At 33.1% G+C, this 27,891-nt stretch overlaps 1 protein-coding gene and 1 long non-coding RNA gene across 2 annotated transcripts in view; one reads left to right on the plus strand and one right to left on the minus strand.

Annotated features, from left to right (window-relative positions):
* Positions 1 to 27,891, minus strand: part of LOC109546556 (transcription factor kayak) — a gene marked incomplete at its 5' end in the record, with an annotated part of 82,032 nt that overhangs the window by 36,834 nt on the left and 17,307 nt on the right.
* On the plus strand, positions 1,398 to 4,183 carry LOC125504968. The gene is made up of 2 exons (XR_007281847.1): positions 1,398 to 1,781; positions 3,749 to 4,183. It is a non-coding gene; the product is annotated as an uncharacterized LOC125504968 (long non-coding RNA).

A 27,891-nucleotide genomic window follows, 5' to 3' on the forward strand; every position in this document is an offset into this window, starting at 1 on the left:
TCTGCAAGGATCGTCACCCCTAGGCCCTGCCACACGTTAATCCGACCCTGGGTAAATGAGAACACATTCCAATAAATTGTGCAATATTTCAGCATACCTACTTAGGTATATTTTCATTCAATAATGCAAACTGAATAAAATCAAAAACATATTTATTAAACGAATGAAAATTCATTCGTTCGTTCTGAAATATTCAGAAATTCTGAATATTTCATTTGGCTTAAATTGGGAAAATTGCAGACACAAAACGGAATTTTTCCAATTACAGCACCACCACTGTTGCAATAACAATTTTATAAACTTCGAAAAAATTGTAACAGTCTAATCAAAGCATTCCATTTTTTTTTAAGAATCAAAATGTGTATTTATCAGATGTAATGCTTCCAATTTTTTAAACTATGTATTTTTAATGTCTTCATGCTGAACCGCTACAAATTATTTACACCTTTAGGTACAATAAAAACCAATTGCAAAAGGGTTACCTATTGCTTGTAAGTATATTGGAAAAAGTTGTCTCTGTAATTAACGTAAACGGTAAACAAATATTGAGCGAAACGAAATTTTTCGAACGTAGGTATTTCCCGGATATATCAAGATCTAAGTGTTTGTCCGGAGATAACAAAGTAAAATTGTTAAAATATTAAAGTTTAACAATTAAGGCATTTGGCAATTTTTGAATCCCATCAACAAAAGTGATAAGCGAAATAATGATACTAACCTTAGGGAAAGAAAATAGTTTACAAACACGGCAAAATAAAACACAAACTGCTTGCTGACACACTCGCACAACATAAACAAAAGTGACGAATTGACGAAAAAACTGACGAACAACACAATTGTGCGCAGAAACAAAGGAACAAGAGCGCGGACTACTGGATTAGGTATAACGCACAGATAAATACTGACTTATCGAAATTTGTTCGAATTATTTTTCCGCTCGGTAGTGGCAGATAAAATGTGCTACAGCAGTCATGTGACCAATGATGACTGACGTCATGGTACTGAGTAGTACCACAAAGAACCGACGTTGTCAGACTTATGTTTTAGTCGGAAGGTACCGTCTTGGGGTTTCATTTCTGAAAAATATTTGAAGCAGAAAGCTATAGAAAATTTGTGCAAAAAGTGAATATTTACTTAAATAATAACACAAATAATTGCGCGGCTAAATGTTTTATCAGATAAAAGATTTGCCATTCTCTCTCAAATGAGCCCAAAATCGGGAGTTGTTGATACAAAACTTGAAAAATAAAGCCAGTAAAGTTCATGATGTTTTAAAGTACCTAGTCGATTTTCGACTGAACAATCAGAATAAACGGCCGTTAACGTTTTCAACATGGTTCTACCCAAATTTGTATTTTCGGTCACACAACACTGTATAACAATTTCAGCAGCTTATTGCTAATTAAATAATTTTTAATTCGGTTAAAACGTACTACTTGTTGCTATTTTAAACATTAGTTTGCACCTTCCCACAGGCATAACTTTAAAATGTAAAAAGCAAAAAATGTGTGAATACCATTGACGACAGTAAGGATTCAGCTATAGTTAGAAAACGTAAACATTTTCTAAGAAAGCAGCAGTTATTACCATAAGATGAACAATTTGGCAATATTGGCTGAAACAGTGGGTACCATTCCAACAAGGACAGAGAATGTTTGCTTTTAGGCGATTACCGAAACGTTTCGACAAGTCGATTCATGTTTCAACCGGTTGCAACTTTCCGGGCTTATCGAAGATGTTCAAAAAGCGCGTGCGGGCGCGGCGATGGTGCTTTTTCTAAGGTACTAAAAGGTACTTTTACTAAGCGGCAACTTGTTAAATTGTGGCATGTGTGTTCGCCCTACAAGAGACSTTTTTGTCAAACATKTTAAATTTGCAATATTTTGACTAATATGATAAAAAAYAMATGATTTTATGATTTTGGATTGCCATGMAATAGGTGWTAAGGATGTGACGTGSAWTAWAACTTGTTTMTGTAAATATTTTATTTTGATTGAATTTGATCTAACTAAAATTGGTTTACAAATAYTTTTTAAAATTTTAGTATCTATGAAGTAAGAGTAATAGTGAATAGGGGCAAACTTTTGCCTATATACGCATATYGCTTAAGGGCGTTTTACAGTCGRCAATTTTATCGCCCGCAACTTCCTTGCGGCTATTTTCTTGCAGCTATAATTTTAGTACTCGCTTTACAGTGTGCAATGTTAACCTYACATTTAGACAAATCGATCAAGCGTACCAACTATTCACTATACGTGAAAAATCCAAAGTTTGTTTGKTTGTKTTGATTTCGTTTTTTTTCTTCTTTAAGTAGTTACTTATGACCCATGTCTTGTTCTTGTTTTTAGAATATCTATATTATTTTTAGTTTACCAATTCAGAATTATTTTTTYCAATGAACTACATTATTATTTATCGTCACTATTTCCACCATCATCATCATTGCGAGTTTTTAATCAAAAGTTAAAAAGGAACATGTTACTTTTGGAACCGTTTTGGAATCTAATACGAAAGTAAAACTGGAACGTGGCAACCTGTTCCAGAAAAATAACCATTCAGCACACCTGTAATGTAGAATTACCTCAAAACATGTACCTATATTGTAAACGACTTTTATGCAAAGCTTTATTGTCTAGCTCGAATGAGGGTTTTTTCGATGTTTACCTAGAGAAGGTCTAATGACCCTCTTCGTTTATCGGCTGAGAGATAATTGGCATCTAAACATAAAAGTATCGATTACTTGAATGTAAACATAGATTTTCTTCAATATCTATACATGGAATAAGTGTAAACGGATGTCGAATTAACATGAATATATATCTGATGAAATGATATCTGAACAATAACATATAGGAAGTTTAAAAATTGGCTTCACTTTTCTGGTGTTGTTGTCTGCAAGTATGTAAGGAGTACGGAAATTTGCGCTACACAAATTCCTGTTGCCATATTAGATCATCAAAGGTAACAATATAAAGTTAAATAGAAAATGGAATATTTTTTCAAATATCCGACTAGACATTTCACTCCAATCAGTTGAAAAAAATAATTTTTTTAAGATCTGTTTCCGAAATTATTTCTTTCATTCTACATGCGATTCTCACGTAGACAATTGGGCCAATAAATTTAGACTCCTCCCTCAAAAGGAACTATGTATACCGATTTTGAATAACCTTATATGTTAAAGATGCATCAATTTTTATTATCTCTATGAATGCTATCTATTATTTCGCTCATGCAATACTATAAATACGAAAAACCTTCGAAAAGATGTAAAATAATATTTGATCTTATATATTCTAAAAATATCTGGTCTGATGCTATGTTGGATTAGCAACTTTAGATATATTTTAATATTATCACTGGGAGGTAGGTTCTACCTAAGTAAATAATCCAAAAGTGACCCAATACCTAAGCATCCCAACATTAAAAGGGAGTAAATATTAATGAAGATAAGTTCTTAATAACTCAATAAATGTAAGCTCTTGGAGATAAGCGGCGAGATAAATTTCGCGAAATTCCAATTTATATGTATTCATTCACCTCGTAAAGATAAAGTGTCAGGTGACAAACACGAATTGTAAATAGATCCAAGTAATCTGCATTTAACAGCAAACATAAATTTCAGGTTTGCAAATATTCACATTTAAGTAGTTTTTCTACAAATTTATCTTTGGTACATTCTTAAACAATGAGTGTCCCATGTATTTTGGGTGCATGCTTAAATAATAAAACGTCTTTATTGTTTCAGAGAAATCATTGAACTCGTTGAAAAACCGATTGCCAAATTTGGAATTGTGTTACCGCGAATAACACCAGCGACCTAGATCCGATAAGATGGAAATTTTACATAATTGGTTTTGCTGGGCAAGTGGGAATAAAAATTTAAAATAGCAATATTTAACTTACTAAAGTTCCAAATATCAGATTATATACCTACATCAATTTTTAGTATGTAAAATACATATTAAGGGGATATTCCACAGCCATGGACATATTTTAATTTATCGAACTGTTCGGTCACATCCATTGGTGATATTTAGGTAGATTAAATTAAGAAACTATAAAGACATTAACTAACACGGTAAGTATAAGTCAAGCAATGAATCGCTTAAGAACGGAATTTTGAGTATATAAAACTTAATATAGTATGTAACTACAGTAAATATACAGAATACAAAATCAAGTTTGCAGTTTGGATGCGGCATATTGAACTCGCACTTTTTTGTTTTTTACGCAGCCAATACTTTAAATCAAAATTCATTTTTCAAAGCAATTCATTTGTAACCAAGAAACCACAATGTAATAAAATGCAAATTACTTATAATCTAAGGAAATTCCCGTCATCTTCATATACACATCATAAGATTTCCAGAACAAAACTCTGAGGATAAAAAACTGRAATCGGAAAAAAAATAGAGTGCTTCATAAAMTACATTTCAAAARTTTTCCATACCGTSATACGCTTGGATAAATATTGTAATAATACAATAAATTGGTTAATAAAATTYAGTACCTGTCCTTACTAGTGATGGGAACTATCGAATAAAAACGAATTATTCGATAGCGATGTTTTATCAGTGCTGGAAACTATCGAATTATTCGAAAGAGATGTTTTCAACTATGGAAGCCATCGAATTATTCGATATTCACTTTTAGGCTCAAGCTGTTGAAAACTATGATTGATTATAAACTGACAATCTACTCAACTCAAAGAAGAATGGAGTCCTTTGCTTAACGATTACTGAGTTTTAAGAATTATTTTTATTTCTGTGTGTTTGTGTTTCTTCTTGTTTATTTATTTAAGAAAAAATATATTGTATATACATATGTCATTTGAGTTTTATTTTTTATTTAAAATTTAAAACATTTATTATTTAAAACTTTTCGAACCTGTTAGAATTGTAAATCTAAAACATTTTGAAACAAGTTACCTTAAAATGTTTTGTAAATATTTTTATGAAAACTATAGTGATTCTGTGATGAGTAAAAATATTTTAACTGGTGGTACATTTTTTTCCTCGAAGCAGGACAACCCTATAGTTCTGCTTCTAGGGCGAAAATGCACCATCAATTAAAATATTTGCGCTCTTCAAAGAAACACCATGTATAATGTGACAAAATATGTATTTGCAACGTTGAAATAACGATTAGCGCAACGTTTCAGTAACATTTCCTTGAAACGTTTTAGCAATGTTTCAGCGAAACGTTTCTGAGGGCGGACATTTTCAGTTACATTAACATTTCTGAAACATATATGTAGTGCAGATAACTGAAACGTGTCGGGATTTAAACATACGTTTCTGAAACACAATTTTTTTTAGCGAGCTGTGAGCTTGCACATTGGACGGAATACCCTGTTAATTCGTTACCAGGTTGCGCTTCATGAAAAGTACCAAATGACCATGTTTTTTCTGATGTCAGCAGCACAATACAAGTTGATACAGGTTAGTTCATAGAAAAAAAATCTAAGTTTGTTGCTACTAAGCTGCTTAGGCCCTCGGACAAGCGCGATAGATGGCGACAACATCCAGTTCCGCGCAGATGTAAATTACATGCTAAATCCTGCTGATGAGAGCTAAAAGGATCACACATCTCGAATATGAGCTTACTTATATTATGGGAAAAGGTCTTAAATCACATATTAAGAAATATACATATTACTCCAATTTCAATCATTTTCTGCTCAGCCCTTTCCAGTTCCAACATAGTTTTTGCAAAAGTAAGAAAATACAATGATGTAAGAGAAATTAACAATGTAATTAAATCAGATTTGGACCACAAAAATAGTTTTGTTGTGCCTTAACAATTTCCATTACCCCTGAGATCTCCACTGTATTATAAAACTACCAGTCTTAAAACGAAAGGTAAAAAAAGTTAGCATATAATACGGTAAGGCATCGCCTATTCAACGATTCACCTACTGACGATCGACGAGCAATTCGCAGTAAAAGTAATGACGGAACAGCTAGAAGGCCACTTTCTGGGCTTTGACGTCAATGTAAAAGACCAGCGGCTATTGTGTTTGGGAAAGCCTAATCTTTTACCTAACAGGCGGCGGACATTTATTGCATCAATTCTTGGTATTCAGAGGAACTAGAACATACTGTTTCGGTTAGAGGATGACTTGACAGAATTGAAATAGTTTAATGCAGGAAATAACTGATTAGACTGGGGGTAATGCAAACTAGCCGCAAAGCCACTATTCATAATTTTTTATAAAATATTGGTTCTAGTTCAAATTTGGAAGATTTTTATTTATTAAGTCGTATTGCAAATGGCTTATTAGTTAGACAATTATATCGGCACTTCTTGTTGCTGGACATGTTCTAGTGCAGATTTACGTGATTTGTTATTATTCAGCAACGGTCTACTGAGAGAGTAAAAATAATTCCAGTTGCAATAATTGATATTTACTGCAAATTTTAATGCAAAATTAAATTATTAATAATAATAATACATATGTGTAAATTTAAGTCGATGTGGAAAAAATAGTGTTTTAGTGGTGTTCCGAATCAGAATTTTCCAAACCCATTTTGTGCATATCTCGAAACATTGGACTGCATCTCAGTGACAAAACGTTTCGTCGTAATTCATATTGAACATGGGCTGCCCAATTGATAACTTTATAATGTGTAAAATCCATGTCAATTTGGTTTAACAATTCAGTGACATCCGTTATTTTTTTTCGATGTCTTCTAATGTTTCTGTATGCTGCCACCCAGACAATAGAAGAATGTCTTCCTCATCCCATCCATCAACCTGTTGCTCAATGGGTTCCATGACTTCTATATAAGTTCAGGGCGCACATTTTCCCAAGCTTTAGCCAGTTCAGTCATAACATCTTTCAGGTTATTTATTTTGATTCTGTAGATATTTCCCCACTTTCAGAAGCGGCAATCCGTTTTAAGAGACATTTTCTGAAAAGCACCTTAATCGCTTGAATCACATTTTGATTCATGGGTTGCACTAATGAAATACGAACTGAAAAACTAAAAAAAATACAAGAGCCTTTGCACTGCTGGAACAAAATCTGTGTAGAACCATTTTGTAAAAATATCTGCTTATTTGCTTATTCCTTGGCAAGGCATCGACAACTATTAACTTCCGAAAGAACGAGGCTCTCCAGATTTGCGTAAAGCTTGATTCTCATGAGTCCGGAATGCTATTCGGCATGCAGAGTGCGAAACGTGCGCGTGCAACCGTAGGTACTCGTCTTTATCTATGCTCATGAGAACCCGGCTTAACACTAACAATATCATTAGATGAGTCCCAGATGCGTTTGAACAAGGCATAAATGTAATTCTCTTCTTGCTCATTTTTCTACTTCAGGCTTTTGCCTCAGATTGATCAGCAAGCGTCTTTTGACAGATTCCTGAAGAACTGCATTTTCCGGACGTTGTTTCGAAGCAATTCTTTCACTCTACGGCTCCTCGTCACTGAATAATTTTTCGCCTGCGATGGATAGTTATGGAATCCCATATCGGTTTTCAAATTTATCAAGACGTCACTCGCTTTAAAATTTCTCTTATCGTCAGTTTAATTATAAAAAATTTGGTATTTTTTCCTTAAAATTTCTCCTAACTTCGGAGAACACATTTTTTTGTGAAGCGGAGGAACATTTTGGAGGTGAGAGTGTCTCGAACCGTATAATTCGGATAAACGAATTGCTGTTCGGACTATAGCGGCAGCTTCCGGACGTTAAAGAGGTTTTACTGTCTTTATTATTATTTTATTGAGTATATTTCTCCGTAAAAGTTTTGGTTTCAGCCGGCGTAAGCTAATTTAGTATGAATATCGTATCTCTCAATATCTCGCAGGCAAAATTCAAATTGTTGCTCTTCAGAAAATAATTAATCCTGAAATATTTTATCTTCAGGAGTATCCTCGTATACATTATGATAAGCATGCAGGTTTTGATTGGAGCAGGGCAGTTTGTTATAGAAAATATGATAATAGTGATTTTCACAACCTGAAATTTATTCAGTAGATTTGTTTAAGGCCACCCAACATGCCTGTTCAATTCTTCAGCTTCTGCGAAAACAGTAAAATTTACTATGATTCCCGTCGCTTAGCAGAAACTTAAAATTGATCGTAAATTTGTAACATTAATTGTGTTAATTACAGCATTTGCCTGGTCAGTAGCAAGATAATGAAAAAATGTGAGAGAGTGTAAAAATGGAGGTTCTCAACTCCTTTGCACGGGAAGAAGAGTGGTGAGAGTCGAGTATTTAGGTAAAAATTGAACACTATTTGAAAATTAGAGCTATTTACTTTTGACCGTCTAAAAAAATCCTTCGCGACTGCCTTAAAAACAGTTGAAAAGAAAAACATGTAAATCTCGTCCAGAATAGAAGTAAATAATATTCACCATTTTGTCAATAATAAGTGGGTTCCTCTTTGCCTACAAAGCATCGTACATATTAAATGTTGACCGTATTATATTTTTATCTGCTAATATTCATAAACCTGATCAAACAATAGCTGAGCGAGAATATGAATTTTTCTCTATTATCGCTGGTTAGCGTTAAGATTGAATAAAAAAGCACATTCCATCTAATCTATATACCGGCTTTGTTTAGTAAAACCGCATGATACAACGTCCACTATTATTGTCTAATCGGATTAACAATAACATTGTTGAATGTTATCGCATACTGCACACTGCACCCAGCTGTTAAATCCAAGAAACGGCATAAAAGAAAAAAGTTAGTCACGCAGCTGTGTGGTGAATAAAATTTGTATTTTGCAACAATTGCCGCGATATATGGCGATTGTCGTTCACCTATTTCGGCACGTAGCTTTTATTATTTGTGTTTTGCAACATTTTGATTAAATAACGGTGCCCAATCTCTATGACCTGCTTCCCTATCTTCCAATGTCATTGATCAAAAGTAGAACTGTGCGATGAAAAATAAACTAAACATTACTCAGACCTGAGAAAACATTTAAAGCATTTCAGATTGTAAAGTTGTCGCTCTAGCGTTTTTAGGAAAATAAACTTAGAATTGATTCTGATTCCTGTCGAATTTTTGCATTGATACGCTGCTTCATCTGTGGAGTAAATATCGAGCAAATATAATAGGATATTTTCTAAAACTTCTTTTTAGTTTGAGCTCAAAATTTTGAACAATAAATAGCAGTTTGTTAATGTTACGTTCGTGTCTTCACCAAATTGATAATCAAGCGTTTCATCTTCGATTAGAACTTGTAAATATTGTATTTATATTAATTAATAAAATGAGTTATTTCTGAATCCAACACGATGTCCCAAGTAATACAAATTAATAATAAAAAGACATAAATAGAATATTGACGGCGAGCACCGGTTGATTTACGCACATTTTAGTAACGAAAAATAAGATGATTGTAACAAAAACGAACAATACGAGATGAATCAAAATTTGCAGTCATTCCCTTGGAATAATTAGTTCATAAAATAAATGCAGGTTCATATTAAAATCCTCAATGATAACAGATAACTCCAGGAATTTACAGAAATAAATAGATGAACATTCTGATAAAAGCGACCAATTTGCATTTTTTGTATACCTATTCGAACAGATCTTGTTATTGTTATCGTTTCCAAGTTTCGAATTTTAACTATCGAATTTCAACTACTACAGGGTGATTCAAAATTGGAGTCATTCCACTTAAAGGGCTATAGGGGCCCACTTAAAAAGTATGAGAAAAATATGAAATATGAAAAAATATGAAAAAGATCGAATTTCAACTTTGTTATTAAGTACTATTTTGAAATGGTCCCATGTTTGATTGGTAGCATATTGAAATACTTAAACATTTAAAAAGAAAAATTCCAATCGTCGCTTCAAATTACGAAAATTGCTCATATATTGTATTCATATATCATTCACTGTACTGTTCTACAATTTTTTCATGAAGTCAAAGCGGCAATTATGTTTCTTGTCATTAACAGATAGTTAAGGATTAAATAAAAATGTTCATAATTTAAAAATAAAGGTTCTCTTTAAGAAACGTGGGAAATTTTGTTGCATTCGCATAATTCGGGCTTTCAACGGAAATTTTTAAACTTGGACAAAATTTTACGTTGAGGGCAATTACTGTACTTCAAACTATCAAAGTGAATTTTTTCAAGTTTGGACAAGCCGATTTAGCAGTTAATTCAAAACGTTTTGCTTCATTGACTTGGAAAATTTGATTGCATTCGCTTACATCCGGTCTTAAAATGAATTTTAGAACTGACAAATTTTTGCTTTTCGACCATTTTTGCGCAACAAATTTTTAAACCCATTTTTTGCAAAATCAATTTTTTTAGCGGCAAGCGAATATCAGGCTTAGATTTAGAAAGTTTTCCTTAAAACACCCTGGAAATTTGTTTGCATTCTCGTAATTCCGTCTGTCAAGAGGATTTTTGAACTTTGGCAAACTTTTTGTTTCTAGGACATTTATCCACTGTAAGCTTTCAAAGGCGATTTTCCTCAAACCCGGCCAGAAATCGAAAAGTGGATTCCTCTACTCGATTCACACGGTTTTCTATAGCAAACCGTGGAAATGTTGTTGCATTTGGTCATTTTTGCACTTCAAGTTTTCAAAGTCGATTTTTCGAAAACTTGTTTAAAATCGACAAACGGTTTTTATCAGTTGATTAAAATTAAAAGGATTTTCCTTAATAAATGCGGCAAATGCATCCGTTTAATTCCGGCTTTCAAGAAGAATTTTTGAACGTTGACAAAATTTTACTTTTCGCGCCTATTTTGCACTTCATACTATGAGTAGATTTTTTCAAAACTCGTTTAAATTTCGACAACGTTTTCTTTAAAACACCCTAGAAATTTGCTTGCATTCTCGTAATTTAGCCTGTCGAGCGAATTTTGTTGCATTTGCCCGATTCAAGTTTTCAAAGGAATTTTTTTAATTTGAATAATTTTTTTGTTTTTTGGTCATTTTGCACTTTAAGTTAACAAAGTCCATTTTTCGAACTCGTTTAAAAATCGACAAGTGGATTTTATCAGTTGATTAAAAGGATTTTCTTTAATAAATGTGGTTGCATTCGCTTAATTCAGGGGTTCAATAGGAATTTTTGAACTTTCGGGAAACTTTTTGCTTTGCCGACATTGTCTGTACTTCCAACTATCAAGGGTCTTTTCAAAACTGATTTAAATTTCGACAAGCCCTTACGTTAAGTTATGTTGTTCAAGTCACGCAAATAACATTAACTACAATTTTAAAATCTAGCTCTTAGCTTACTGGTTCTAGAAACCAAAATTAGCAGTTTTGCATCTAAATATGTATATTATCCGTAAACCTAAAACTTCCGTTGATAAAATATGGGCAATGTTCGGTGACCGACGATGAAAACGATATGGTATCTGTACTATTGGCAAGTAAACCTTAAAAGTAGTACTTTGAAACTAATGGAATTTTAAGTGCTTCATATGTGGATAACCGGTTTTTATAAATGTTCTCTTAATTACCACACACTTTCAAACGCAAACTTTTCTGAACTCTTTCCAGAGAGGCATACTTCTTCGGAATTACGTTATAGCGTAATGGAAACAGTCAAGTCTTCAAATCTTTTAAATCTATTTCAAAATACATTAACAAGAAAACAAATTATAATTTGAGTCAAATGAGTGGCATGGACTGAACAATATCTGCCTCTTTAATAGCAACTGTTTCTTTCTTTATGGAGGTGCATTCAATTGTTTTCATAAAAAAATATTTCACAAAAATGTAGTCTGAATTTAGGTCAATGGCACAAAATGCCATTCCTTGAAATGAAACCATCAACAGCTGAAATGATCTTGTTATAACGATCACTTATTGAATACAAAAGTCGGGCGTCAAATCGTGGTTAAACAAAGCATCCTGTGACCCCTCATGCCATTGTATGCGAAATGAAGGATTGTTTGTTTTATGGAACTTTGCCTTTATTGTATTATTTCGTGTGTATATGGAGGTAGAATAATGTGATACACACCTATTTTTTTCAATATCTAATTATGCATTACTGAAGTGTTTTAGATATCCAAAAAGAAATATCCGGGTGTTATTATATGGGAGCATCTTCAGGGATGTCCGTCTTCGAAAAAAAACAAAAGGCTACTTTTTATTATAATGAAAACTAATAAACATGAAAGGAAAATAAAACTGAATGTTACATTATCATGCTCAAGTGAGTTTCGAGATCGTACAAAGCAGAACGATGGGAGAATCAAATAAACGCAGTTTGGACAGAACGAAAATTTTATTAATTCTCAGAAAAATCAATGATATTCTTAACATAGCTGTCTTTGGAGGATATAAGGATCGAAGTGGTTTTCCTTCAATATTGTCAAAAGTATCTTATCGAGCAATTGCCGCAATTTGAACTTGTTTATGATATTTATACAGCGGTGATTTTTTTTCCTTTTGACACTCAACTTAATTCAGTTTCAATAGTGACTGAGGATTTTTATCCACCAATACTGAGACCAAATGGAAAGTAGAAACAATACTAAATGAATGGAAGAAGAGTGTAATCGTCCATATACACGAAAAATGGGATAAAAAGAAGTGCTGCAATTACAGAGGAATCTCCCTGACTAGTAATGCATACAAAATTTTAGCCAACATAGTCCTGGAGCGCCTAAAATCAATTACAGAAGAAAGTATTGTAGACTATCAGTGCGGCTTCCGAAGAAGCAGATCAACAGTTGACCAAAATTTTACCATAAGACAATTGCGGAAAAAATTCTGGGAGTTTAACCGCAACGTCCACCACGCTTCAGACAAGCATAGGACATCATAATGCGTGTTAAACTTTGAGATGCAATTGCAGAAGTAGGAATTCCTAAGAAACTTACTTAATATTACTAAAGTAATAAATATTACCAGGATGTGTGTAAACCGAAGTGTTTCCGAAGCAGAATACGAATCGGGACATACGTTCCAACATTTTTGAGGTAAATAGCGGCCTTAAGCAAGGAGACCCGATATCTGCAATTTTATTCAACATCGCTCTTGATGAAGTAATAAGGACCGCGGAAATAAACGTTGAACTTTTTAGTCGGGATGGCCCAAAATTATTACTGGCGCCGATGATATTGACGTGGTGGATAACACGATACTGTGAAAGACCTATTCTCGAGGGTACCATTGCGAAGAAAGGAAACATCAGAAATATACAAAGATCGAGATATTGTGAAAGGCAAGAATGCTGCAATGAGAGGGTCTTGTGCAAAGGTAGCCTGACATACGGATGATCAAATTGGCTTGGGAAGGAAACCAATAGGGCGAAGACCTTTGGGTCGCCCCGAATGAGGTGGCGTGACATCAAAGCGGACCTAAGGATCCAGCATCCCAGGTAGCCATGGAGGAAGTAAGTAAGTAATACTGAGACCTACGGCAAGCTTTAGGTATATATTTACAGGACGTCCCATGACGTAAGGGATATTCAGACCAAATAGGTTTCTTGAAAAAAGGTGAAAAAACACTTCTAATAGATTGATTGTTCAAAAGTGACCCGTTTTCATCCTGATAGAACTTCTCCAAAAGAAAGGCATTGATGAAAAATTCTGTTTTTTTTTTCATTCTAAATTTAGAGATACCTACAATTAATTTGTAAATGCAAGATCCTTTTATATTTCCCTTAATCTAATATACGCTGGCTAAATGAAATATTTTCTTTCGTCGTGGGTAGACCTACGTGATTAGCTTAATGAAAAAATTAAAACTTATTTATAATCCAGTGCGCTCCAGATAAAGTGCACGTTACTAAATGATGTCAATTTGAAGGCAATGAAGGGGACAACGAGTACATACATTGTATGTGCTCTCAGTAAGTAATCCAAATTAAAGGATACCTCGTATCGGTCGTGAAACAAATGTAATTTTGGGTGTGTATTAAGTTGAAAGGCACTTTGAATATTCTAGCTTGCATATTTTTAATCAGAAATAGGAAATTATGCAGCTGTATTTCAAGGATACTCATAGGTAATTAGACTAACATTAACAGTGAGGCAAGTCGTATAAATGATTTTAATGGATTATTTTGTTTGGAATTTCAATCATATTTTCCAATAGTCTAAACTTCGAATATAGTTAGGTACTGTCCCTTATGGTTTTGTTTTGTTTTTCCAAGTAAACGTACATATTTACCAACATTTGGTCATTTTATACAAGAGACTGCCGTGTCTTTCTCATAAAAGTTACATTATAGGTACTTATAATAGCGTTTTCTATAAAGTGAAGTAGTGAATACATTTTTCTGGTGGTCACCTAGAATTTTAGTTAGCGGGGTTTGACCATATATTATGGTTCCATACAAAAAAAATTACTTAGGAGCTTATATTATAATTTGACAAACCGGGTATTATCGCGGAAAACTCCCTCGATGAAGTTGTTTTACATAAATGCGTTATTTTATTTGAAAAGATAACGTTTCTTTTTAAGCAGATCCATGGCCATGCGTCTACTGCCATTCTAGTACAGTTGCTTAATTGAAAATAATTATTTTGTTTTTAGTGCTAGTTTGAGGGTTGTATAAATATGCCCCCGAAGGCTCGAAAAAAACATGATTTTGATCAACATGAGTCATCAATAAATTACACAAATCCAGGCGTCGATCCGGATCATCTATCTTCAAGTAGCTCTCGAATAGAGCGCATTTATTCTCATTTTCAAGTACTTTTGAAATAGTAAGTCAGTTAATGGGTTTGGAGTGAATGGATTTTCTTCTAGAGCAAGCAACATCTCTCGGGTTACTTGTCTAAAATATCTCTTGTTGTCTTGTCTCTATTTTACTAATGGAGTTTTGATATATTGGTGACAAGGCAAAATGCGTTTCTCGAAATAGACGAACAACTTGTCATTAAGTTCGCGCCCCATTCCATATCCAAGAATAAAAATTTCGATTATTAGCGATTTATTTAAATAAGTAATTTTTTGCATAAATTTTCTAAAAAACATTGACATCAAATCTGAAAACTTTCCAGTGAGGGGTCACTGAAAAGTCATCGAGTTGCTCTGCATGAAAACATGTTGAGGGTAGTTTCAGCTACTCCTGAAAGGATATATTTTCGTATTGCTTGCAAAATGTAGGTAAATATATTAATAATTTAGTAGTCTGTCCATGTATTTTCGATGTGGTAATGTCGCCAAATAATCCCCAAAACCTCTAGAAGATACAACAACGATTCGAAGCATTTTGAACCCTTGATTTAGGTACTTTTGAGCGATATGTATTTTTAGTGTCCATATAAAAAAGTCGTTTAGTTTTCTTTTATACAGAGTAGAAATGTAGAACCCCTAATTTTGTTTTGCTCAGAACTTTTTTGTATGCACTTAAACTTTTCTCGACATAATTTGTTTAATTACTACAAGTTAATTACCAACTTTTTTTTATCTCTTATTGTTTTCTCCTGAGACTACTGGTTTACCTGCAAAAAAATAAAATTCTTTGGTTTTCTTTTCTTTTCTTTTCTTTTAATTAAGTTAGTTTTTTGAAATCTGATAACGTTTTTATATAACAATTTTATTAATTAAATTAAATTGTGTATTTTGGTTCAGATTTCAATTATTAAGTTTGAAAAATTTTTACTTAAATAATAACATGGTAACAATATGTGCAACGATATAAACAAACAAAATTAAATTTAAGTAACCATTCTAATGTTAACTTAGCAGTTGTCCAAATTGGTCACCTTGACATTCTTGGCATAATCACATCTTTTAATGAAATCAAAATTTACAGACCGTAAAGTTTGCACTGAAGTTCTTATTTCGTTAAAACTATTAAATATTATTTCCTAAAGTTCTTCGATTGCATTCATTTCTGTTGAATATGCCAAATTTTTTAAATGGCCCCGAAGTAAAAATCAAGTGTGTTTAGATCGGGAGATCTAGGAGACGAGTTTATACGAGCTTCTTGACCTCTCCCAATCTAACGGCTTGGAAAGTTTTGATCAAGCCGAAACGATTAAACTTTTTAAACTAGTGCCCTTAAGAAAAACAATAAGAGATAAAAAAGTTGATAAATAACAAAGTAATTAAAAAAAAATATGTTGATAAAAGTTGAAGTGCACACAAACAAGCTGTGAACAAAACAAAAGTAAGTGTTCCACATTTCTACTCTGTATAAAAGGAAACTCAACCACGAAACACTATCATAAAGTGGCACTCCATTAGCTTATAATGTGTACCAAAACTGAATTTTCTGTTTAACCGTTTAAAAAAAAACACCAAAAACTAATATTTTTCGCAATTTTGGAGATCAAATATCTCAAAAATGAGACCTCAAATTCAAAACAATTCCCAGGAAGACCGCCCTCTAAAATGACTAGGAGAACACGCTGTTAAAATATTTTAACATATTCACCGAACACCCTGTATAATAGCAAAAAATCATAACATTGATAATTTCCGTTTTTTCACAAATAACTTAGAAACCAAAATCGTATTAAAAGGTAATATTATATTAAGTATCAAATCATCCTGCCTATATTGCACACAGTTTAAAGCATTATTTGTGCACCTATACTAGGTACTTAAACAGTAGAAATTGGTTTACTCGAACCTCCAATTGGCGCAAAAGCAATCAAATTTGATTGCCATTGATATTGTTTACTTAAACGTTATTTTTTTCAAAGTCGTCATTGATAACTCTTTAATAACAGAAGAGGTGCGCTAAAATAGAATAAAGCAAAAGAGCGTAAATAATTTAATTGCCTCAAGGTAATATTACCGACTACAAGTACCACCGTCAAGTATCCATTCCCAAAAACCTGTAACAAGCGACAAGTAACAAAACTGTCAAGTTAACAGAAAATAGCTTTCTTATTGCAGAATCATAAAAGGCTCACAGGAATCTCTTCTAGATTGAACTGTGAACACGTAGGTATTAATATTTGTTCAGTACAAATTCAATAGACATTAATGTAACATCACATCACAGATAATTCAAAAATGTTCATCCAAGGTAACTGTCGAAAAATACGAAACAGTAATTTGACAAATTCATTATCATCTCGCTGCTCATTATCATTATTGCGATGGTGACGTCATTTGAATAATTTTATTTATCATCGTTCGTTAAATTAAATCAATAAATCTGAAATCGTAATGTGACAACAGGAAAAGTGGATTATTGGGTAAAATAAGCGCGAAGTACCGTTGTAGAATTATTATTTACAAGCGCACGCTGCCTCGGAATGAATCATCGCTTTTTACAATAATTGCGTAATAAATGACCGACCAATCAACGTTTTTCAATTAAGAAATTAGCTAAAAATAAACTTTATCTCATGGGGTATTTCTGAAAAGGTTGCTACGATTACGATTTGTAATGTGGCTTGGTAAAACCGAGCAATAATTTTTTGAAACAAGCTGTAAGAAAACAAATGAAAGTTTCAGATCGGTCAAGGCAAGCAAGATACTCGAAGGAAACAATTTACTTCCTACAATTATTATTAAAATTTTTTGAAAATGTCCGTGTAGTGAAACGCACACACTCACCATTCGTCCTCCAGATTTTCCAAAAAAATTCTCCGAATACATGGTACCGTCAAAACAATCACTATCGTCCAGATCGAAGTTGAAATAGGGCACTAACTGAGACATCAAGTCGGTAAAAAGTTTTCACGTCAAAAATACAACTATCAAAAAGTCCGTGTATATAAAAAAACACACTTGGAAGCCTGTATCCTGTTTTGCGCGTGTAGTGAATGGAACAAATGTTTAACTAGTGGCAAGAGTTTGCGAACAACACGCTTTAAACCACTGGTTAAGACAATCAAGGTTAGTTACGCTCAATTTGTTTCGTCTTCGTCTCGTTCAAAAGGTGGAGTATGGTTCTCCCGCTCATGACTGTGGGGAATGTGGGGATTCCGACGACACAAATGCGCGCATATTACGGAAAGCGGCACCGAGAAATGCGCTGGCAAACGAGTGAAATTTATTCCAAAAATTTTTTCGTTTACTGTTCGCAGCGAGCTGAATTCGCAATTGTGGAGTTTTCGCTACTATTCGGTATTGGAGAGCTTAGTTCCATGGAACACGAAACGTAGTAACAAGATTTGCAGCACGTTTAGCATTATAGGTGATCGTGTCGTTTGCGTCTCTCCGAATTAGTGTGTTTTTTTACCTTAAAAAACAATTCAAGTTAAGCAGTTTCAGCGAAAAAAAATCCTGAATGGTCCATAAATTAAGCCAAAAAATACTTACAAACTTTTGAAATTTGCTTTTTCAAAATCACTTATTTATGCACGAAAATGTCCGGTGCTATTTGCTGCTAAATCGCGTTTTAGGTATCAAAAATTCATAACTCCACATGTAAAATTGCCGCTAAGATGCATAATAATTGCGTTTTTTGCAAAACTTTGATCATCTTCTCTAACAAGTTGTTCGAAAGGATGTCAGAATATTGGGATAATAGTTTGAGCGCGATTTCCAGCTGTGGAACATTGTTTAAATAATCTAAAAAACTGCAAAAAGCCGTTTTTTGCGCATAACTTTTGGACCGTTCATGCTATTCAAAAAAGTTTAATATTTTTTCAAGTATTAAAAATACCTACAATATGAGACAAACGCCGATTTTAGCGTCTTTTTAATTTTCTATAATTAATTTAGTTTCGCTCCAAAATAATCTCACTATATCTTTTTTTGAAGCTCTTTGTACACTTTATAAGTGGCACAAATTTGAGCTTAAAATATTCATAACTTTTTTTCCCAGTTTCCAGCCAGTCAGTTTCTAAATAAGTTTTTTTTTAAACGTCGAAGCCACTTATCTGAGGGTGTATTTTACTCGTAAAGAGTTATACTGCAACTTACAATAAAGAAAAAGTTGATTAATGAAGGGTAAATTGTTTAAACAGAAGTTTCAAATTAATCAATAAATTTATAGTCAGATGGCGGTTTATTTGATTCTTTCGGGGATTCAACACAATGCGGTGATGCCACATATTTTTTCGTGACTTAAAAATGTTGAGTTAGTTTGTGTGTGTTAGCATAGATGAAATGATTTTTTAATGAAACTGAAAAAATATACAAAAAGTAAAAGTTAATAACCTCAAAAGACCTAAATAATCTAAACCGACTCAAATTGAATGAATCAACAATTTTCATGATCTTAAAACGTTTTGCGCTGTTTATCGACTCGACTGGAAATTTAGCCTGAAAATGGTAATTTTTCTTGAACTTTGTGAGTGTTTTTTGGCTAAATTTATGGAGCATCCAGAATTTTTTTTTTGCTGAAACTAAACTTGAAGTATTCTTGAAGATAAAAAAACAAAAAACTAAAAATGGGGATGAATTCAAACTACCCGATGACCAATTACGAAATCGATAACAATTAAGACGGGAATGCGGCAGGGAGATCGTATTTCTCCTAAACAGTTCACATTGGCAGTGGAAGACGTCTCCAGAACAATGGATTCAATGGATGGCAAACATGGAGATGGATAAATAGAAAGAAAATTAACCTGAATTAGAAACTATGTTAACTGAACTAGCAAGAAAATCGGGAAAAAGTAAAGTTCTAAAAATGAACCACTTCCAAACAAAAATAATAAAAAAGAATCGCACACACAAGAAACTAGAATCGTAATACTGAACGGAACGTTCATAAAGCGGTCAACGATTATGTATATACATTTGGGACAAACGACGGGAAAAACAAGAAAAACCAGCGGAGGTAAAAAGAGGGGTGAGAATTAGCCTAAACAGGATTTGGACAAAACATAAGAAAATACAACAGTACCTAAAAATTAGTGTCTTTGAGCAGCGCATCGAGCTATGGCTCGATCAAGGCTGAGAATTAAATTACAAAATAAAAACAAAATAACTGGAGAAGAAACAAATCAAGTCAAATTTGCAGGCCTGTAGCCAGGTTAAAATGGGACTTCGCAGGCCAGACCAAAAAATCATTAGGTGAAATACCACGATACAACGATGGAGACCATGGGGGACGACATAAATAGGACAGGAGGGTAACATTGGTAACGAGTGACGCAAAATATAAACAAAAACAGAAAAAATATGGGACGCGTAGGTCCAAGGATGGACGAATTAGAGGGCGAAAGAAGAAGAAGAAGAGCTGATCTGCAAACGATACTAACGTATTCGTATTTCAGCTTTTATAATACACAATGATACTTAATGCATTGGAGAATGTTTAAATCTGTATTCTTTCGCGAGTTCATCTACCGATGGGTGCGCTGCAAAAATCACGAATACATTGGTAATACCTACCTGACATCCCATATTTTAACCTTTGCTTTAAGTCTATAACATAATACTTACACACTTTTCAATATGTTTCAATTTGTTTTGTTTAAAGGCTTGCAAAATCTGTGCAGAATTAATTACACAAAATAAGTCACAATGACATCTAATCAAAATAAGTGTCAAATTTATAATTATTAYAGTTATAATTAACAGTYATAATTTAGCCGCCAGTGGGCGTTTCAACTTTAAWACTCAACTTTTTTTTTCAACCTGTCAATCCCRTCAGGAGTTTGAAAAAATATCAATAATTAATTCCAATGTWWGAGAAAAAATTACCGATTTGCCCYACTATCTARGGGTACTTTCTTTATTGGTATTGCGATTAATAATTATATTGGGTTAARTTTCACTTTTGACAWGCTTGGTACCGAGCCMSTACCTACACTAAAATCRGTTTAGGTGATTATAACGTCGTATTGTTCTGAGATTCGAACATGTGACRTTTTCGCTCATTATGGACGTCAAAGTGGTACGTAATTCTTAGTCACATTTTTCAAGTTAAAAAAAATCAATCAAAATTTGGAAAATTTAATAAATAGAAAGAATTTGAAGAAGTACGTTTGCTACACAGCGAAAGTTTATACAAATAAATACTTTCAATTAATTCCAACAAGCATTCAAACATGCAAATAATAAATAATTGCATAAATGTTTTAGTATATCGTTAAAAAATGTGTAAATAAGTGTATGCTTTGCGATGCATATTAGTTTTTAACTTAGTTTTTACAGTCGTTTTTAAACATCCAGCAAAGTTTGCTCTATCTCGATTGCATCGGCATTTCTTCTTGGACGCATTGCCGATGCATTATTACAATAGCGATTAGTTTATAATGGAATTGGTGTTTTGTTATGTGCCGCTGTCAGAATTGTATAAAATGATTCGGGTTTAATCTTGATAATTTAAAGAACCGATAGCACAAGTTAAATTAATGTCCCTGCATGATTGCATTGGACTTAATGTTCTTGTCTTTTGATTTTTTTTATATTCTTTCTTGTTTTTGAGATATATAGTGAAAAAACGCTCCATTTACTTAAATTTAATTTAGTCATAAAAATTCACAACTTGGACTTGTGTAAACTAAGGTTTGTGTTGAAAATTTAACGTTGAAGGGCTGTATTCGCGGTTCAAAATTGTTGAAAAAAGAACGGAAAAAATGTTATTTTAACGTCCTCTATCTTCAAAACTCTGCGATTTACGGAAAATTTCTAAATGAAAGGGGATCATTATTTGAACCTGACTTTTTTCCTGAATTTATGAAAATTGAACCTGAATCACTCTGGGTGTACCAGATGTTTTTTAATAAGTGTTTATAGACCGTGTTCGGAAAATGTGTTTGGAATTTCTTCGCGGATCAAATTGAAAATCCGTACCGAGTTTTATCATAGTTTCTCTAACTTTGTGATGAAAACTTGTTTTTCCACTTTGCCACTAGATAGCACTTTACCTATAATCCAAACTTCGTTTCCCGCATTTCTTTTTTGAAACGCCAAAGACGCGAGAAGGAATGCGCTATTTTAAACATTAGAAAATACTAGGTTGGTCATGACCAACGCTAATTTTTCTAATTTCATACACAACAAAAGTCTGAATTTCTACTACGTGACCCCCCCCCTGACTCAAAAGCTGGATCCCCTCCTGAGTTGTCTGGTCTTAAAATGTGCCAAATTTGGCAATTTCTATTATTGAATTCAATTCTGTTCAATTTAGGCACAATTTTTGTGCTCCAAAACTACTAAAATATTAAATGTATCAAGAATATTCCAATGTTGCATTCACATGCAGCACATAAAGTTRGTCTAAATTGAACAGTAATACAATAATTAGTATACATTTTTAAATTTGGCACATTTTAAAAATAGAAAACTTGATTTGCTGCGATTGTAATTAAGAGATGCAGGGTATCAAAAAAAGTATCGTTAATTTTTGGTTTTTCTAAGTAATTAATAATATAATATTTATATTTGGACAAAACTTGGTATATCGAGCTTTCGCAAAATGAAAAACGTAAATTTGATCTTCGTTTTGCCCTGTAGAGGACTCTACCTACAAGTCTTTCTCTCTTTAGAAAAGTTATAAATTTTCATTTAGGGTTGTATCACATATTTTAGCAAGAACATCAATTGCGTGAAGGTTTTTACGTTAAATATTTTAAAAACCATTTTCAAGATAATTAGTCGACGCATGTGTTTTTCAAAAGTAAATTTTGAAAAAGAACCATAATAACCAGAAAAGGCTTGTAAATTTATTCCGCAGTGTTTGTCATTATTATTGTATAAAAAGGGTCTATTATTTCAGATCAACATATCTCAAAAACAGTTATTCGTAGTGACTTGATGAGAATACCTTTTTACGTAAAAATTAATGAAAATTTTGTGCTAAAAAATACTTAAAAAAACAAAAGTTTGAATTAATGTAAACACCCTATAGCTCGATAAGTAAGACCTTGCAGTTCCATGTCTATATGGATTTTTCATCTTAAAAATTCCTGAGGAATCGCTCTGTAAAGTATGTTCAATAATAATCTTGAAAGACACAAGAAGATTTTGAATGTTTACCGTCTACGTCGTTTATTGACTTGATATAACTGTGACATAATGCCAATATAATCGCGTCGTTACGACGTGACAAAATTTGTGACATTGACGTACATTATCATTTTTTTTATCATTATCAATTTCGAGATTTAACAATTTGGAGCTTTTGCTAACGTTTTGCACCAAGCTGGGGCATGTGTCTTATGTAAAAGTTTCGGTACGTTTAATTTTTTTGTTTCAAAGTCTATCAACCAGCAGGTATATTGTTTCGAATGTTTCTGCCTTCAAACTTTGACACGAAAAACCTGATGACGTGGTAATGCATGCCAATGTCAGCAATTTTGTCGCATCATATCGGCGAGATCATCACCCCATCATCATCATCATTGTGCCCCAAAATACCATCGCTCCTCTTTGTACCTCACTGCAAATAGTTAATTCCAAACTGATAGATATTGAGGAACCAATTGAAATACGAAAACTCTCCACATGAGCTGAAACAACATTCGTTTTCGCATTGTCAAGGTAATAGCGTGAGTTAGATAAAGACAGGAGAATATTACTGGAAAAGCCAAAGTAAGATGATTGCCGTGTGCCACCGAGGTCAGTAGGTGGTAATTCTGGGAATTTCGGAAGGAAATAAAGTTGGAAATTTTTATCGTTCATGGAATAGATCTAGATGCCTCGCTCGTGTTTCAAATAATTTTAATCAATTTGTAGGAGTAGGGTTCTAGGAACATGTTCTTAACTGTATGTACAATAAACGGTTTACATCTTAAATGATGATTGGGAAACCGGAAACATTTCGCTGATGTTATATGTCACGTACTACATACAATATATTTCTTTTGGAAGCACTGATATAATATGAAATAAATATACAGGGTGACAAAAAAATTGACTTCATTAATTTGGGGGTGTTTAGGAAATACGGGAAAAATAGTGAAAACAAATTAATTGTTATTAATAACTGAGATATTTGCAAATAACTAGATCAGAAGGTGGGCAAAAATGTTTTTCAAGGCAATCTGTTGCTTCTTAATTATCAAAAACGCAAGTAACCATAAAGTGTGAAGAAAGTGCATGACTTGACACTTGGCTCTAATGATTGGAAAAGTTCCCTAAAACCCGCCCCAAATTCATTTTTTAAGCATTGTAACAATCATCGCTCTCAGATTAAATGCTTTTATTCAACTGCGCTCTTTCTTTTAAACATTTGCATCTTATAAAGCAGGTTTAGACGATGCTTAATTCTGAAGATACTCAAGGTTTAATGAAAATCGACTAGAATCCTGCATTTCGGAAGGCTTAGAAAAGACATTTTTACTATCTTTAGAAGGTACTTCACTCTAAATATGGCGAAAGTTTAGCAAATATCGGTTTTCAAATGAAGACATTTAACCAACTGCGCTCTCTCTATACGGGTACTACTATTCTTGAATCCCAAAAGGTGTTTTCTCAACTCTTCCACTTAAAGTATTTAAAGATGGCTTAATATTGCTGAGATAATGGGGTTTTGATGGAAGCACGGAACATAGCGAATACAAACAGAAATTTTCAGATGGAAATGCTAGTGACGCAATCTATCTATAGATGTTGCTCTTTTACAAGCTTTACAATTTGGACATTCAATTCAGAAAACTTGAAAATATATGCTTTATATTTATAAAGCTAGCTAGAGAACTTGTCAAACAATATATGTGGTATTATCTACACGCTTCAGTTCACAAATTTCTTCTACATGGATCTAACGCAATTTTTTCTAACGCACTTTCTTAAAAAGGTGCAGAACGAAAATCCCAGCCGGTCTTTAAATGACATCAAATTTTAGTAAAGGCCATTCATTTAGAAAAATAATAATTTGCTTACTTTTACTTTAAGTATTTTGCACAATCAAAAGGCTTGAAAAGTGGTGCATGACTTATAGTTCGATTTATAAAGTTTTCTCTCCATTTTAACTTAAATAACTGTAAATTTGTATTCCAAAATTTGAGGGTCGTTTGATAAGTCAAACTTTTTGAGTGAGAAATTTTTTTCGGCCACAAAACGTTTTATTTCTCAACATAATCTCCTTTCAGCTCGATACACTTAGTCCAGCGTCTTTCCAATTTTTGTATTCCTTCCAAATAAAATAATTTCTTGAGGTCCTCAAAATATGCGTTTTTTTTCCAAAGATGACTTCTTCATGGGACCCATTTCTCTTACCGCCCCGCCATTTCTTCAAGTTTGGAAACAGGAAATACTCGCAGGGGGCCATATCTGGAGAATATGCTGGGTGGGGTAGCAGTTCGTAGCCTAATTCATGGATTTTTGCCATGGCGACTACACACGTGTGCACCCGTGCATTGCCCTGATGACACAGCAATTTTTTTTAAATAAATATTTAATACAAATTAGTTCATAAGTGTAAGTTCAAGGTCCTGCAACTCCGTTCTTTTAGAGATTTCGGAAAACTGATGAGCTGAAGACATAGTTCCGTTTAACATGTATAACAAATAACCATTTAATTTTTTTACTTTTCCTAAACCTAAAAAAATGAAGAAATGGATTTACCGTTTTTTTACGTACATTTTTACACTCTACATATATCACTCCTCATATTTATGTTAATCCCAAGATGGTGTGGTAATCTTCTAAAAATTGGTGACGAACGGTCATTCAAGAGACATTAAATAAGTTTATCAAAAACAGCAGCTTATTGACACGGTTTTCGAATATCACGTCATCTGGCAAAAGTAAACCAATACAATTGTTAGATGCAAGTGTTCAATCGAAACAACAATCGACAAAATAAATTTGAAATTGATGACTCAAGTCAAACTGGATCAGTTACCTATTGATACGAAAATGTGGTTCGCAAGTGAGGAAAATATCATTTGAAATTAATTAATATTGACAATAATTTAGCTTACACTGACAAAATGTATATTATATGCGTTCCTACCGATGGTACTTATTTATTTGTTATTTTGTACGCCCCTAATTTAAAACTCTAAGAACAATCTGAAACAGTTATTGGCGCAACTTTCAGCGCAATAGATAATAAAACTTCCTTTTCGGGGGAAATAAAAACTGTCTGGTAAACACTACCCCTCAATTTAAACAGACTCGTTCCAGTGAGTGGCCGCCACCCCCGCCAGACACTCTCCCTAACCTATTTTTTATCTAATTTACCAAGTGCGTTCCTCCCGACATGGGCCGAAGGGTGATATTTCCCCTGTCCCAACAGCCCTAACTAGGAATTTCGTTTATTTCTTTTGCTTTTGATAATCGGCCACCCTACCACAATGTTAGTGACGACTGAAAATGCTGTTCGATTTTATGAAGGGTGCATAATATTTATCGTGTGTGTGCTACGGACCATTCGAGTTTAGCAGTTTATATGATCGAAACGTTGCTTTGCTAAAAATAAAAAGCGGCTTTCTGTTTTGGCGGCTTAAAAACTAAAACTGACTTGTTCAATGAAACTTTGATAATATAAAATCGCGTTTCGTCGAATTAAATGGCTCACTTGATCTTAAAAACATACCGTCTATGCCTGATTTTCACTCCATTTTTATCGTAAGTTAATTGTGTTAACTTAACGATTTGATTCATTTCCTTTGAGAGTCATGAAAATGAAATTGTTATCAGCTCAATATTATTGTCGGATTTTCCAATTAGACAAACATTTCTGAAAGTAGGTAAATAGACATTACAATTCTATATATGAGTGTGTAAACACAATAATATTGACATATACGTAATATATATATAAGGGGTAATAGGGGCTCACTACACAGAGAGTACGAGAAAAATATTCAAAAATGTTTTTTCCAAAATTTCTAGAAGATATTAACAGTTGAAAATCGAATTTCGACTTTGTTATTAAGCCTTATTTTGAAATGATCCCATGTTTGAATGTAGCCTATTGGAATAAGTAAGCCTTTGAAAAGACAAATTACGATCTCTTACAAAAATTTCTATTTTAAAAAAGTTTCTCTCCTAAATTTTTTTGATGAAATCAAAGCAGCAATGATATTTTTTGTCGAAAAGAGTGCACAATAAAATGATTAAACAGGCAAGAACTTATGATGACAATAAAGAACAATTCGTCGTTAATAATATTGACATTTTAAAAAGCAGATTCCTACATTTCACGAATACTGTTGAATTTACCGTTTATCCTTATATATTTTATTGACACTCTATTTTTTATGGTTATCGAAGTTTTTAATAATTACGAAGCAACAGGTATTTACGTAATGTTAATTAGGCAGATTACCTTAAAAAACATTGTTGCCGTCCTTCTGATATAGGTTTTTGCAGATTTCTCAGTTTTTAATGGCAATTCATTTTTTTAKCATTTTTTCTGCAATCCGAAAACACCTCCWAAGAAATGACGSCAAGYTTGAATATCCCTGTAAATAGCAGAAAAATTAAATAACATAATAACATACAATATAATATAASATTCCACTTTAGATGTTATCAACAGAAGCGCTGAACACAAATCTWCGAGTCTCGTAACTAAATATTTAAAAAAAAATGGAACGAAAACTCCTATACTTTATTTTCTATGGATTGTTTATAACTTACATGTACAAAATGTCCACGATAAGGATGCATTGCATGGGGATCTCCGAAACCGTAAGAGATACGAAGTCGGTTAAATTAGGAAAAAGTTGCGCAATCAGRCTATATACRTTGCGTTTTCAAAAACAAGATTTTCTTTTAATTTTTAGATATTTAGAACAAAGATAAAGAAAGAAAAACGATACCAAAATTGCGCTTGTCAGTTYGAACATCTGTGAATAAGTATTTAATGCACATCAGYATCAGAATTTCTCGAGAGTTTTTCATTATGTCGGGAAACAATTTTACAAGCAAAGAAAAATTTGATATGTTTTCATGTATCCATTGTTCCATTTCAGGTTTTTACGTATTGATAATTAGGCAGATTACCTTGAAAACATTGTTGCCGTCTCGCTGATACAATTTTGCAAATTTCTCAGTTTTCCATAACAATAAATTATTTTGACTATTTTTCTATACTCTTAAACCACCCCCAGACAACTCGAGAGGAATTACTCCAATTTTGAATCACCCTGTATATAGGTCCCTAAAGGAATCCTT

The sequence above is a fragment of the Dendroctonus ponderosae genome, unplaced genomic scaffold (genome assembly GCF_020466585.1).
Source record: "Dendroctonus ponderosae isolate FM_Combo_2020 unplaced genomic scaffold, Dpon_F_20191213v2 Dpon_F_20191213_6, whole genome shotgun sequence".
NCBI lineage: Eukaryota > Metazoa > Arthropoda > Insecta > Coleoptera > Curculionidae > Dendroctonus > Dendroctonus ponderosae.